The 14,959-nt window shown below is 37.4% G+C and overlaps 1 long non-coding RNA gene across 3 annotated transcripts in view; it reads left to right on the forward strand.

Annotated features, from left to right (window-relative positions):
* The window catches only part of LOC135184503 (uncharacterized), a 109,629-nt gene that overhangs the window by 54,597 nt on the left and 40,073 nt on the right, over positions 1-14,959 (forward strand). For all 3 annotated transcript variants that reach the window (XR_010306062.1, XR_010306061.1, XR_010306060.1), the window contains exon 2: positions 2,990-3,055. This is a non-coding gene — a long non-coding RNA (uncharacterized LOC135184503). The remainder of the gene's footprint in view (positions 1-2,989; positions 3,056-14,959) is intronic.

Below are 14,959 nucleotides of genomic sequence, written 5' to 3' on the forward strand. Positions count from 1 at the left end.
ACATTCACATTCAATTGAAACAAGGCCAACTGTCCAGAGGACATACCAGCCTTTGCAAAAGGCTGTCAAGTATTTTGCAAACTCCTGAGACTGTGCATTTAGTGTATGTGTAGTTGATTTTTCTTTTAAATTTGGTTTATAGACTAGTGTTAGTAGTACTGTTACCTTTTTCATTGCTTCTTTGAGAGTGAGTGTTTACAGGTGCACTATTATTAGAGATATTGTAATATCCTCTTTGAGTAAAGTCAGGCAGCTCATGCTAATGGCTGGACAGAGACACTCTATAATGTAGTATGCAATTTCACTTACGCTCTGTTCATAAAGACCTGAGTTTTCAGATGTTCAGTGTATAACAAGAAGGTTTTGGTTGGGCTAAATCACACTGTTGATTTTTTTTTTTAATTTTAATTAGGTTTTAGTGAATTGTGTTCACTGAATTGTGTATTTGTCACGGGACTTCAAAGACTGGGTTGTGACAATTCATTTACTTTATTTACTTTTATTGTATCTAAAATAAAAGTAAATAAAGTAAATGGACTCTTGTCTAGGTATCTAGGATTTTCACGTTAGCTTCTTTAAGTGCAGCACCACCTTTCTGTGTTATATTATCAATAAAATATGTAAGATTGCAGGAAGTTGTCTTGTCTAAAAGCTATTGAAGTAATCCAGCTCTGAAATTTTTGTTTTCTTACTGCTTGCTCTCCTGCACCATTTTGGTTAAACTGCTTGACTGAAATTGCTCAATAAGAATTTTTTGTGACTTTTGCTTCTTTATTAATCTCTAGCACTGTGAACTAAAAAGCTACTTTTCCTTGTTAATGTTTGGCAACATGTAACCCTCTGTTATGGTTAAGAACACACCATGTTCTTTTCCATGAGCTTTTCTTATACTGTTTTATTTAAATTATGTGCTTTAGATGAAGAAAAACATGTTCTATACCAACCCCAAAACACTCATTAAATGGTGCTTATACAGCTTTTTATTCTTGAAGGGCCACGGGTACCTGCTGTAACGTTGTAATTACTACATTTCACACTTCTAATGGAAAAATCACATCTTTTTTCCTGAAATAATTAAGTAGTTTAAAAAACTCTAATATCTGAATCTGTGTACTTTAAAAGCCTCTAATGATTTCTGTGTAAGATTTTTCTTTCTCATCACCTTTGCTAATATACTGGACTCTCTGCTGTGCTGGATAGCAATTATGAATATTTTTTGCTGAGCGGAATCCTGGGTCAGCATGGTTTTCTTGTGCAATGCAGAGTGAGTCTGGCCCTTGGTCAGTAACCCCTTCAAGGCAGGACAGCAACAGCATTTCACAAGCTCCTCTTGATCCATCAGTTGTCTGCTGTAGGAGAGGTGCTGAACACTTAACTGTACCTGAGTGGGCCATATCTTTCTTAGTGTGACTGCACCTAATCCAAACAGCAGATGAGATTGTTATTCCAAAAACAGTCCTCCAGGTTTCTTCCTCTCTGAGATACCAGTTTTTAGTGAATGCATGTATTCTTTAGTTACAGGGCTGTATACTTTGATACTGACCTACTATAAGATCTTGAGTAAATAAGTCACCACATCTTGCCATAATTTTATTCTTCCTACATATCTTTATTCTGTCTTTTACATTCAGTCTGTAATTCTGTATAAGTTGCTTAGGAATTAGTCAATTCATACACAGAGGCATGCATAACGATTTTAGTTTGTCATATGTTAGCATTTTATTTCAATAAACATGTTCATCCTAGAGGATTTGTGCCTTTCAAAGTAAATATTAGATGTACCTTTAGTTCGCTTTTAGGTCAAACCAGCGTCTTGCTGAATTTTAAGTGCTGGCTTTATGTCTGAATCTGTCATCTCTTCCAGAACTATTTGGGTATGAGGACCTGTTTCAGGCAATTAAGAAAGACACAGAGCTAATACAACTGTGCCTAAATACTACTGCTAAACTTGTGCACAGCCGTTACCATGTAGAAATACTCGCTTTGTACGTGTTATCCAGTTCTGTACCAGCAGTTTAGGTTTATGGTATGAATGTGCTGCATGTAAGACTATTTCAGTACTTGGTCATGCAGAACCTTGCTTACTAAATTAGGTTTTGTTTTTTATTGTGGGACAAAAATTTATGCATATATTTGCATATTTTATGTGTATTTTTAGAAGGAATCACTGTAAATTGAACTTACATAATGGTGAAATACATAGTTATACTAAATACATAGTTATACTCAAGCTGTAACTTCTGTAAATATAAACAAGGATATGTATCCCAAAGTGAAAATCACAGAAGGTCTAGCTGAAATGTGGGAAACATCTTTTTTTGAAAAGAGTTGTTTAGACTTCCTTAGAAAATTCCACAGTCAGAAACCCCTATTAGCTTTTCCTTTCCAAGTTCACTTTTGCGCTGTTTTGTACAGTTATTCCTACCCCCTGTGCCAACATTTCTTATTTTTCCCATTTTTCGTATATATATCTTTCAGAAACTTAAATATGCTTGTCGTTGATCTCTCAGTTTAGAAATAGTTAACAAGAAAAAAAAAGTCTTAGTGGTACAAGATACAAGGTATACAGCACTTTTTGATCACTGGGTGTAAGTTTGACAAACTGCATTGCAGTTTTCTGCATAATGTAGGAGGAATGAAAATATACTTGATTTTTTCCTTTCTTAAATCTTGAGTTAAAGTACTTTTTTTTTTAACTTACTTGATCTTTGTGATTAACTTGTGTTACAATGGTTGGATCAGACTGGGGACTTTAACTGATCTGAAATGTAAAACTTTTCCTTCTAGCGAGGTTATATGCACTCTTAACTCTTTACCTATTTCTGCTTGATCTAGTGCCACTAGAGGACCAGGTCATTTCTAAGTAGCAGATACTGAAATGTTCTTTGACAAGAAGTGCTGCAATTATTTACAGCGCACAATCTTTGTTGGGAGTATAATTGTTTTCTGCCATCCATGATTTTTATTTTCCTTTTGTTCTACCTTGTAGTTATCAGCATTGCTGTTTGTCTTGGAACTGCAGATCTTCCATAAAAGAAAGTCCGGTTTTGTCAAAGTAAGTGAGTAAAACTGTTACTATGGTATAGCAGGAGAAAAGACTGAAGCACATTTAAGGCTGTCTCCTGAAGCACACACGCCTACAGAAAGAGAACAGACAGAAGTGCTGCAATGGATTGTTAAAGGGAATAATGCATACTAAGGTCCATCAGACAGTTTCCAGATGCTGCAGGTAGAAGTGACAAAGTTCTACACATGAGAATGCATCAGGAGGATATTTTGAGTGGAGGTGACCATGGAGGAAACAATGTCTTGATAGAAATAAATGGTCATGGTGAAATTCTGCTCAATAGTTTAACAGGGAGAGAAGAGAAGGACATAAAAGTGTGATAGGCTGGTCTGTACATTAATAGATGTAAGCAGTGAACTTGAAGAGATCTGTGGTATGTGAGTACTATCCTAAACTTGAGTAAATAGAATAATGTCTCCAGTAAAAAATAACAAGTTTCCTTTTTGACATTATTACTGTTCTCTGATTATATGATGGTAACTCTTGTAATCACAAGAAAGGTAAGGCAACCACCAAAGCTTTGCCTTTACTGAGAAAAAAAGCATAGCCGTATTCAAAAAAATGTAATCTGGGGGAGTCACACAAATATTACAACCTTTGTTTCTGGAAGCTTAAAACAGTTTAGTAATTACTCCCTCAGTATGGATTGCATTTAGTACATTATTTGTGTTTGCATACATTAGGTATATGCATAGAGACCTCAAAGTAATCTCTGTCAGACTTCATGAGTTATGAGTCAGGTAAACATCTGCAGCCAGTACAAAAAGTGTGCTTAGTCAAGCAGTTTATCAGGACCACATTAAAATTGCTTCTAACAAGCCTTTCCTGTTAATTGAGCTAGGACATAAAATAGCATCTGCAAATGTTTGACTCTCAATCCCAAAGCAAGGAATTATTGCAGAAAACCAGTACAGCAGACAACCAAATACAGCAGTCTTAAATACTTTGGATAAGGCTTATGCTCAGTGAAATACATGTCTTTATGGCTGTTGTAGAAGATACTGTTATCCTGGAAGTGAAGATCAGCATCTGTCCAAGGCTGCCTGCACTTTACTGGTAGTCTGTAAAAGAATAAGAGGATTCATGTAAACCTAGAGTAGTCGGGTCTTCTTGTTCATCTTTTTACACTGTCATTTGTTCAGAAGTTTTGTTGCTGATATGTAGTCCAGACAGTCTAATTAGGTACAGAGATCATCTAGAAATATGGTAGTGTATTTCTATTTTAGTGAAGTACTGTGAGAGTCTTAGTTTTAAGTACTTGATTTGCCAATGTTAGGACAAAAAGCTATGGCAATAAGCTGTTCATCTGATTCAGCATTCCATAAAGTTTCTTTTTGAAAACTGAAAACCAAACACATGATCTCTAGATACTGAATATCCAGAATATTTTAAATGTAGTAGTATTTATCTTTACATCCTTCCTGGTGAGTAAAGTGATGCTGAAGATTACAGACCCACAGCAGTTGTGAAAGGAATAAAAACGTTTTTAATTTAAAGAGTTCGACTTTGTCATATCTACTAGATTGTTTTTAAAACTTATTTAGAATTTCCAAAAGCAGCAGTTGCAGCAAAATGAATTTCACTGTTTATGGTATAAAGAACAAATACATAAGTATTTATGTAGACTGAAATTGATGCTTATATTTTTAGAAGAATTTAGTGAATGAAGAAATTACTTTCTGTATGTGTCACCCATCCATGTTTTCTTGCTTTTGACTCTGTGGTTGTATTGTTGGATTTTTTGGTGTGTAGTTGGGTTTTATTTTTTGTTTTGATTTTCCTTTTTTTTAATTGCCACTTGAAAAAGCTTTAAGCCCCCCTCCAAAATCACTTCCGAGGGGAGGAAAAAAAAAAAAAGCAAATTCAGAGCCTTATTAAAATTAGTGTGCTTGACCTTATGCTTTATCTGAAGCTAATGGAGTAGTTGGATATGGGATGCATTGGTTTACCCTATCTCAAAAGAAGTTAAGACAGGTCAGATAAACTGTCCTCTAGAAATGCCCATTTCTTTCCACTGGCTTTAAAGGGATACCTGAGACAGAGATGTCTGTGTGGGCTCAGACACTTTCTGAAAAGTGGAAATCCCTCTCTCTCTTGATATCCTTCCTTTGTCTTTCTCTTGACTTCAAGGACTGAGCTTTTATCCTTTGTCCTCAATTAGTACAGGAATGAAAGAATGATTTTCATTTGCTTTCCACTTCTATTTTGAGAAAGGAAACATTGTTTTTTGAGGAAAATTTGGCATTGGTTTATGTAAGTGCTCAATTATTCATTATTTAGACAAGGGTAAATATTAGGATTTGAGAACCCAGCACAAGAGTAATAGATTTTTTTCTTTCTTTAGGTAAAATAACCTATTTGCTTTACAGCCAGACATTTACTGTTTCAATATGTTCAAGCCTAGAAGTCTGAAATCAGTGACACAGATGTGATTCACACAAGGTTCACCAGCATGGTGCTTCAGTATTCTGGCTTGTTGGAAAACTTCCAGAGCATTAAGGAAAAGAACGTACTAAAGAAATGCAAACTGTTATTTAGACAATTAATTGGGAAAATATGTTTTCCCATAATTGAGATTAGCTTGGTTAATTTTTATTTATTCTCAGCAAAATTCCCCCATAAGCAATGAAAAATATATTCACAGACCTGTTATCTAGAGTTACAGCAGTTATATATCAATCTGAAGAAATTTTAGCATACTCTGCTTTTAAAGGGCTTTGCATGACTCCTGGGTGGTTTTAGGAAAAAAGTGTCAGCAAACTGCACAAGCCAAATCCACTGCTGTTTTAACAATCTAGTATTGGTGCCTAGATCGTGTTTTCTACGTGGAATTTGCCTGACTATTTAGAACTTGTAAACCCTAAATATAAGACTATTTGTATTAGAGTCTTCTTTCCAGAACAGGATTACCAATGTATTGGTTTCAGGGGAGGTGAAAGAGACTGTAGGAAAATGCTAGTCAGTGATGTTGTACTCCTCTCACGAGTTCCTAGGAACTGATGCAACTGAAAGACAGACTGATGTGGAACCATTCAAAACAAAGTGCAATTAAGCTATTTTCCTTTATGTAAGATTATGAGACTTTAAGGATTTCCCAGTCTTTAGATTAACCTACTGCAGATGCAAAAATGTGCAGATCAAAATCAAAAGTGTTTTTTACAGGGAAGACCTTCCAGGCTTTCCACATAGTAATGAAATATGATACAAAGCAGCACAGTGTCAATAAATCTACAGGATAAAGGTCAGGTTTACATCGATGGACAGAGCTGGCAAATGCATTTGTTCCTGCTATGTCTGTGTTTTAAATGCCACCCTCTGATGAACCTAGTGCAGAAATACACTTTTGGGTTTGATGAGATGTCAGTTTTGTTCAGCGCTGATCAAATAAGATGAATAGAAGTGAAACAAGAGCAAAAATATTACTTCTGTCATTTATTTTTTATGCATTACAGGAAGTGGGTCAGTCAGGGAAATTTCTCTTAAACAAATAGCAATCACTGCACAATATCACCCATTGATCTATTTCACAGCAGGCAATAGCCTTTTTGTCAGAAAGGACATACAATTCAAATACCACAGAAGATTCAGAAATGCCCATGACAGGTTTAAAAAGTATCTTCCCTTCCTTTTACTTGCCAAGCCATCCTTCTCCACAAATCAATCCAGGCTCAAAGGCAGGGCATTGCAAAACCACTTCCAGATCTATAGCAAAGGCAGGTAGCCAAAGAAAACCTAAAAAATTGTGCAACATTGTCTAACATAAAGCAAGTTTAGCATTTAGCAAAGATAATTTGTTTTCTAAGATATAAACATAAAAAAGCCCTAGACCTGGTGAGTTGACAAGCACATGAGCTCAGCCACCATTTTGCTTGACAATTTAAGGCCCTATGCTTAGGCTAGGTAATGTAGTCTGTCACAAATTCATCTTCCTTAGAACATGTTATCAAATGTTAGGGTCCATATAGCCCACAGGATTGTAAATGGTTGGGTTTTAAAAGAAATATTTTGTGGATAAACTGCTCTGAAAACTTTCTATTACACTTAATTTGCTGGTGAAATTATTTTAAAGCTTAAATTCAATATTTTGCTTTGAATGATTCTAAGCAGCTTCCATGTATCTGAAATGAGGTAGCTAAACCCAAATATAATAATCTAAATAAGTGACCTGTGTTCCTGGGCATTTATAACCTGCATGCAGCTATATGTTACTACCTGCATGTCCGCACAACTAAAAAGCAATACAAGAAATTCTTTATCAGTATTTTACCAATACAGAATGGTAAAGGGTTGGACTTGATGATCTATGAGGTCTCTTCCAACCTGTGATACTGTGAACTGTGAGTTAATTATTCAGTTTTTAAAATTATTTCACTTTGCTTGACAAGTGTTCTTACTTAATGGAAAAAAAATCAGGGATTAGATCTTCTGCTGAAGATGTGTGTTTTAATGCTATGGTACCCATAAACAGAACTGTTTTGATTTAATTCAAAATACCTTTCTTTGTGTTATTTATAGAGGTCAAACGAAACACCTGTAATTCATAGTGAGTGTCTGAAACAAACATTTTTCTAGTAATGAACTAGGATGTGAGAGAAATACTGAGAATCTCTCATCTTTGGCTGAAATCTCGGTTTACAGGTAGCTCATAGTGTTTATCACTTCTCTCTTTAGAGGTGAGTATAAACATCACTTTTCTCTTTAAATATGAGGAGGTAAATTAACAGCACTCATGAAAGAGAAATCTGTTTAGGATGAATTTGAAATGAGAAGGAAAACACCTACTTTCATATTGCTGATTTGTTCCTGCCCTGTCCACTTGTGTTATACACAATATTTGTGTATTCACCATGCAATAGAAAAAAGCTGCAGATCTTAACCATGGTAACCATTGTATTACTTCCCATTTAGTACACCAATCTTAGCCTTGGAATGCAGAGAAGTGCCATTTAAAAAAGCATGTGTTCAAGGCTTCCAAAGTGTGATTATATTAGTATAAGTTTTTTCAGGGAAAAAAAATCCATACATAATACAGTTTATATTCTCAATAATTCCCCAGCTTTTCAGAATTGTTTTAAAACATGGAGACTATAACAAGGGAAAATCTGAGGACAGGGCTCACAGCGTGGCGTATGTACAGCTTATTACTTACTTTTACTTCTACTTTTTCTCTCTGTTGTAAGAACACAATCCTGTTCGATATCTTTATTGATGACCTGTATGAGGGGTTTGAGTCCATTGTCATTAAGTTTGCAGATGACACCAAGGTAGGAGCAAGTGTGTATCTGCTGGAGGGTGGGAGAACCCTACAGAGGGACCTGGACAGGCTGCATAGGTGGGCAGAGGCCAGTGGGATGAGATTTAACAGGACCAAGTGCAAAGTTCTACACTTTGGCCATAACAACCCCAAGCATCGCTACACACTGCATACAGAGTGGCTGGAGAGCAGCCAGGAAGAAAGGGACCTGAGGGTACTGGTACATAGTAGCTGAACATAAGCTAGCAGTGTGCCCAGGTGGCCAAAAGATCCAATGGCATTCTGGCCTGGATCAGGAACAGTGTGGCCAGTTGGACAAGGGAGGTTCTTCTTCCCCTGTACTCAGCACTGGTCAGGCCACACCTTGAGTACTGTGTCTAGTTCTGGGCTTCTCAATTCAAGAGAGATGTTGAGATACTGGAACATGTCTAGAGAAGGGTGATGAAGCTGGTGAGGGGCCTGGAACACGAACTCTATGAGCAAAGGCTGTGGGAGCTGGGGTTTTTTAGCCTGGAGAAGAGGAGGCTCAGGGGTGACCTCATTGACATCTACAACTACCTGAAGGGAGGTTGTAGCCAGATGGGGGTTGGTCTCTTCTCCCAGGCAACCAGCAACAGAACAAGGGGACACAGTCTATAGTCGGGGTGGGGGAGGTACAGGCTAGCTGTTAGGAGGGAATTCTTCCCAGAGAGAGTGATTTGCCATTGGAATGGGCCTCCCAGGGAGGCAGTGGAATTGCTGTCCTTGGAGGTGCTCAAAAAAAGCCTGGCTGAGGCACTTAGTGCCATGGTCTAGTTGATTGGATAGGGCTGGGTGATAGGTTGAACTGGATGATCTTGGAGGTCTCTTCCAACCTGGTTGATTCTATATTAAGTTCTGTAATCTATTAAAAAACATATTGTGGTTTGGGGATTTTAGCTATACTTGCCATGATGGCACTTGTGTGATATCCCCTAGTATGTGTAATTATGCAATACAGCAATATGTAGTGGGACTGTTAATGAAAAAAAACAACACTCACATAATGTTTTAGGAACTATTACAGAATCTGTATTATGATACACACTCTCTTTTAATAGTGATGCCAGAAAAAAAGAGACTAAGTTTGAATTTTCTTAAAGTTTTGTGACTTTCACCTCAAAGATTGTGAAATCATAGAATGCACTTGGGACATCTAGAGGTCACCTAGTCAAACCATCCTGCAGTAAGCAGGGATCTACTGTGAAATACAGGTTTTACATAGGAGGGCCAAGAAAGACTCTTTCCATTCCATAAGCATTTCACCCACTGGTATGTTGGTATTCCACTAAAGTCAGAGAAGGCTTGTGTAGTGTGCTTGTAAGTATAACCCTTGTTTGGCACATTTCTACGAAGCTTCTGTGTCAAGGCATCGAACACATCCCGTCTACATGACGGCTCAAAGGCCTAGGTTTGCGAGCCAGCTTTAGGTAATGGTGGAGGTGTGTGGCTGAGAAGAGAGCTGTCTAAATTCTGCTGAGCAGTCTTACCATGGATCCTGCCTCCTCACTTGGAAATAGTGTTGGCCTTAGTTCTTGTGATTGATGTGCGCTGCAGCCATGCCTGTGTCCTGGCTGATCTGGACTCTTCTCCACAGACTGAATTCTCTGCCTTGAACTTGGACCCCTCTGGTGATTTGGGCTCTTGGCTAAATACATTTTCCCTCACTAGATTTGTTCTTCTTCCCTTGCTCTTGTATGATGGGATTGTCATTTTGTCCATGAAACCGCTGTGGCTGTCTTCCTTGTCTTCATAGTGAGTTCCCAGTTTGGCTTACCCTCTTGAAGCAGCGATTTAGCTGCTCAGCTGCACTACAGAAGTGAGAGAGCTATCAGCTTCAAACTGTAAATGAAGCAGGCAAAGCCAATCCAAATGAGACAATAGACACTGTAGACCATGCAGTGGCCTAAAAGAACTTACTTTTCAGTATCACGCTGTTCTGACCAAACTAAAGATTTGCTACCCAGTTACCAGGTAAATGTAAATTTTACTGGAGGGAGGATTTTCATCTTTTTCCTGTTCGATAACAAGTAAGACTTCTTGTGAAAACAAGAAGCAAACCATGTATATTGCACACAACTCACAAGCTGAACTATACCTAATTTTAGATCAACTTTTCTGCAGTTACGGACTGGATGGAGATCTTCTGTATACGTACCAGATATCCTAATGTGATATCCTTCAAGGAGGATCAGTTATGTTTTTCTGCTCCAAGCGACCCACTAGCTCATTTGTCTCTCAGACATCTTTTAGATTGCTGCTCTGTTTAAAGCACCTTTCTTCCAATAATTGCTACCTATATGTGACCACTGTAATTGTAACGGAGAACAAAAAGGGATCGTTAAGAGGACTTTGTGTGTTCATGCAGTGAGACTGAGCTGTGTCCTTTTTTACCCTTGCAGAGGAAGTTGCTGAGAGTGTTCCAGTGACAATGAACTTAGTGGTTGTCTTCAGAACATTAATGCTTTTACTGTTTTGAAGACAGCAAATATTTGATAAGCAAGCAGTGAGCTATCCTGCAGAAAAGTTCTTGCAGTGGCAAATAATTTAACTCATCCTTGCTGACTAAGCAGTTGTTCTTTTATACAGTTTCCAGTTGTACTTTATAAATGACTTTAATTTACAGTGCATTACAAGGCTATACCTCTAAATCCCCATGCAATAATTTGTATCCTTTCCCTTGATAGTTTAATTGTTTGTAATTTTTTTTTTTTAAGGTAATGATTTGATAATCCAATCCAACAACTTCCTTCCCTTGTTTTTGAATAATAAATCTTCAGGTACTATTTATTCTAATTATCTTAGGTACTTATTTTAAAACTTTCTAATCCATGTAGCACAAATAGTATTATTCTTACATTTCCTTGGGGAAAGAAAAAACATCACCAAAGCTTATTTCTTTACATAAATACTAACCAGAACATTTTATCAGATTTGCTAGTGTAGTTGAGAAATCTACAATAAGCAGGGTACATACTTGATGTTGGTATATTGATACTGTTTTTTCCTACTTGTGGGATGGAAGCGCTTGCATTCAAGCAAAAGCTTAGAAGAGTGTGTGAGCTCTGTCATGGTAGTCTTTTTAAGAGAAGTCTTCACAGTCTCACTAGAGAACTCATTAAAAGTACATCATGTAGTGGATTTGGAACTTAAAACACTCTTCTTTATGAAGAATAGGTCAGTCCTGCCAACTCATTGCTCATGGAATTGTCTTATCTCTAATTTTCCACATCTGACTCTCATGTAGTTTCCTTTAATTTCAGAAGTGAAGCACTGCATCTGGTAGCTGCTTTGACTTCACTAGCTGATGAAAAGGGTTTTTTGAAATGACTGTACTCATAACTAGATATTAAATGCGTTCTAGTTGTCAGTACAGTAGAGATTTTCTGAAAAATCTGTTTTGCTTGAGAAGAAGTACAAAAGTTCCAAATTTCCCACTGTACATGTATGTCTGGACTGGAGGCCAGTTTTGTTACTGTTGTCTTCAAGCCTTAGAAAATCTACTCTCACATGTCATTGTTAAATACCAAATATATTAAGTTTGTGCCATATCTTCAATCTTCTGTTAAAATCTAGGTAAATGTGCATGCAAGATTGAGTCTTACTGAGATGTAATAAACAAGGAAAAATTCTCATTCAGGCAGGATTTTTGTTTTGTTTAATGATGTCACATCACTTTAAACTAGGTTAGTGACACTGGGAATAAGGAAAAGAGAGTTCAGTGTGCCTCTGCTTTCCCTTCTGAGTCTACTGAAAGTGCTCTCCTAGCAATGTGAGTATTCTCTCTGGTCAGTTCATCAGAAGTAGCTGAGTCAGATACCATAAAATAAGTAACCCACATTCACTTGCTCAGGCTCATCATGCTCATTGTTTAATTAGTTTAATAGTTGCAAGTTTATTGTAGCAATAAAATATGCTATAGATGTAGCATGTCAATTCAAAACCACTATTCTTTCTTCATAAAGAGCCTATTCACAGATTATCCATCTGCTGTAAGAAATTAAATGACTCTTTGTTGATGTCAGCATGAAAAGTATTTATCTGCAGCTGCAGAATGTATCCTCGAGAAAACTGTGATTTAGGTAACTGTATTTATCTACATTTTCAATTAAGAATGAAGACATTAGAGTCCTGACTTTTCTGCTATTTCAGTGAATTACTATTTGAACAAACATGGCTGATGTCAATAGTAATTTTTCTGAATGCTGTTAAAGCTATAGAAGGGCCAAGAGCATAGTTTTAAGTGGGAAGTTACTAAGGTAACCCTCATGGGGATAGCTGAGAACATTAGCAGAGAAGAATTGGATCAAGAAAGAATAATCTTCTTAGAAAAAGTGTTTATGATTACTGAGGACAGAAATGAAGTCAAAGAGAAAAATAACCAAATTTGATACTGGTTACATGAAAACAAGAGAGCAGGCCAGAATTAAATGGTGGCAAAAAGACATGTCTTAGTAAGAATTTTATTGATTGGAGACATTGTACTGCCAACTAAGGTTATTAAACCAGCAACTCCACTTTTGAAAGTGAATAGTATACTAGCAGAACTTAAAATGGGTTAGGGCACAAGTGAAGGAAAGCTGGAAAGTGACCCACCAATTGGGTGAGACTGACACACAGTGCAAAGGAGAGGTGGCTTGAAGGAATGTACAGATTCCTGAGCAATTTCTGTAGTGCTGAATGTCAACATTTAAAAAGGACTCTGGAAAGGACTTTTAAAAAAATAAAGTGAATAGGAAGGGTAAGGTATGAAAGTCTCTTAAATAAGTAGATGTCAAACTATATAACCATGATTAATAGCACTGTGAGAACCTGAGCAACTTCCTTGCTGCTTTCAGAGAGATTCTGGTAGGGAAAAAGTATGAGTTTTTGAAGAGGGTGGTGAAGATGAGGCCTATACCGGAAAAAGAGGTTAAAGAATAGTTTAATTATCACAATCAGAAATGATTAATAAATCTGTAGGACTAATGCTTGAATGAAGTGTCAAATAGATGAGTGGTGGCTTGGAAAACATTTTGAAATCAGAATTCTGTGCCGTGGCAGGGCAATTCCTCACTAGACCTAGAGAGAGCAACTATGTGTGTAGAAGAGAAAGAAGGAGATTAAAACAATGTGGCTAAGAGCAGAAAGGACTTAAAGGAGAAAAAAAAAATCAAGAAAATACCAATAAGTAGACAAAGGTAGACAACATGCATGTTTTGTGTGGAAATAAATACTTGTTTACTGTGGCTATAATATAAACTTTCTGGGGAAAAGGAGTCATTAATGAGAATGGTGGTGATGTTCATGGATAAATTCTGAGCAACAATCTGATTTCTCCAAAACCAGCAAAGAACTTAGAAAATACTTTGGTGGAGGAAACATTGTGCTGTAAAGGCATACAGTGGAGAATACATCACACCAAGTAGTCAGTATTACTGGTCAGAATGTTTGTTTGACAAGGGAGAAGTAGAAATTAATAAAAAATAGCTTTGTTTGTGAATGAAAAATGTGTATGTTCATCTTGTTAGCTGTTAAAAATGCATTCATGGTAAAATCCCAAGCCTGTTGTCACTTCAGTTTGGTTTGTACAAATAAGGTATCTCTGTTTAGAGAGATCTGTGGGCTTGGTTATTCATCATCCTGTTCATCCTGTGTTTTACACCCTTTGTCATGACCCTTTGTTTTTCAGTTTTAAAGTGTGTACTCATCAAAGAAAAACTTACCTCTGTATATTTGTCGTGTTTGATGTCCAACAATTGCCAGGGATGCAGATTGTAAGAAAGATTTAAGAATGTACTTGCTTGAAAACTGTAACTATATATATCTCTATCTCTACATAGTCTTACAGACTTCTAAGTAAGAATGTTTCTGAATTTAAAAAAAATTGCACTTTTGGTGTTCAGAGGAAACATTTATGAGATCCACTAAGTTAAATGCTGACCCCATGAAGTCATAGAATCATAGAATGGTTGGGGTTGGAAGGTCATCTATTCCAACTCCCTCTGCAGTAAGCAGAGAGATCCTCAACGGGATCAAGTTGCCCAGAGCCCTGTCGAGCCTCACTTCAAATATCTTTAGAAATAGGGCCTCAACCACCTCCCTGGGCAACCTATTCCAGTGTTCCACCACCCTCATGATAAAGAACTTTCTCCTAACATCTGATCTAAATCTACTTCTCTCTAGTTCTAAGGCATTGCCCCTCGTTCTATCACTATAGGCCTTCGTAAGCAGGCTCTCTCCAGTCTTCTTGTAGGCCCCTTTCAGGTACTGCGGGGTTGCTATTAGGTGTCCCTGGAGCGTTCTCCAGGCTGAACAACCCCAGATCCTTCAGCCTGCTCCAACCCCCTGATCATTTTCATGGCCCTGCTCTGGACTCACTCCATCAGGTCCATGTCCTTCCTGTATTGAGGGCTCCAGACATGGACACAATACTCCAGGTGAGGCTCACCGGAGCAAAGTGGCAGAATCACCTCTCTGGATCTGTTGTCTATGCTTTTCATGCAGCTCAGGATGCAAATGGACTTCTAGGCTGTGAGCGCACACTGCCTGCTTGTGTCCAACTTCTTGTCCATCAGCTCTCTCAAGTCCTTTTCTGCAAGGCTGCTTTCTATAACCTCATGCCCCAGCCTGCATTGATA

The sequence above is a fragment of the Pogoniulus pusillus genome, chromosome 20 (assembly GCF_015220805.1).
Source record: "Pogoniulus pusillus isolate bPogPus1 chromosome 20, bPogPus1.pri, whole genome shotgun sequence".
Lineage (NCBI taxonomy): Eukaryota > Metazoa > Chordata > Aves > Piciformes > Lybiidae > Pogoniulus > Pogoniulus pusillus.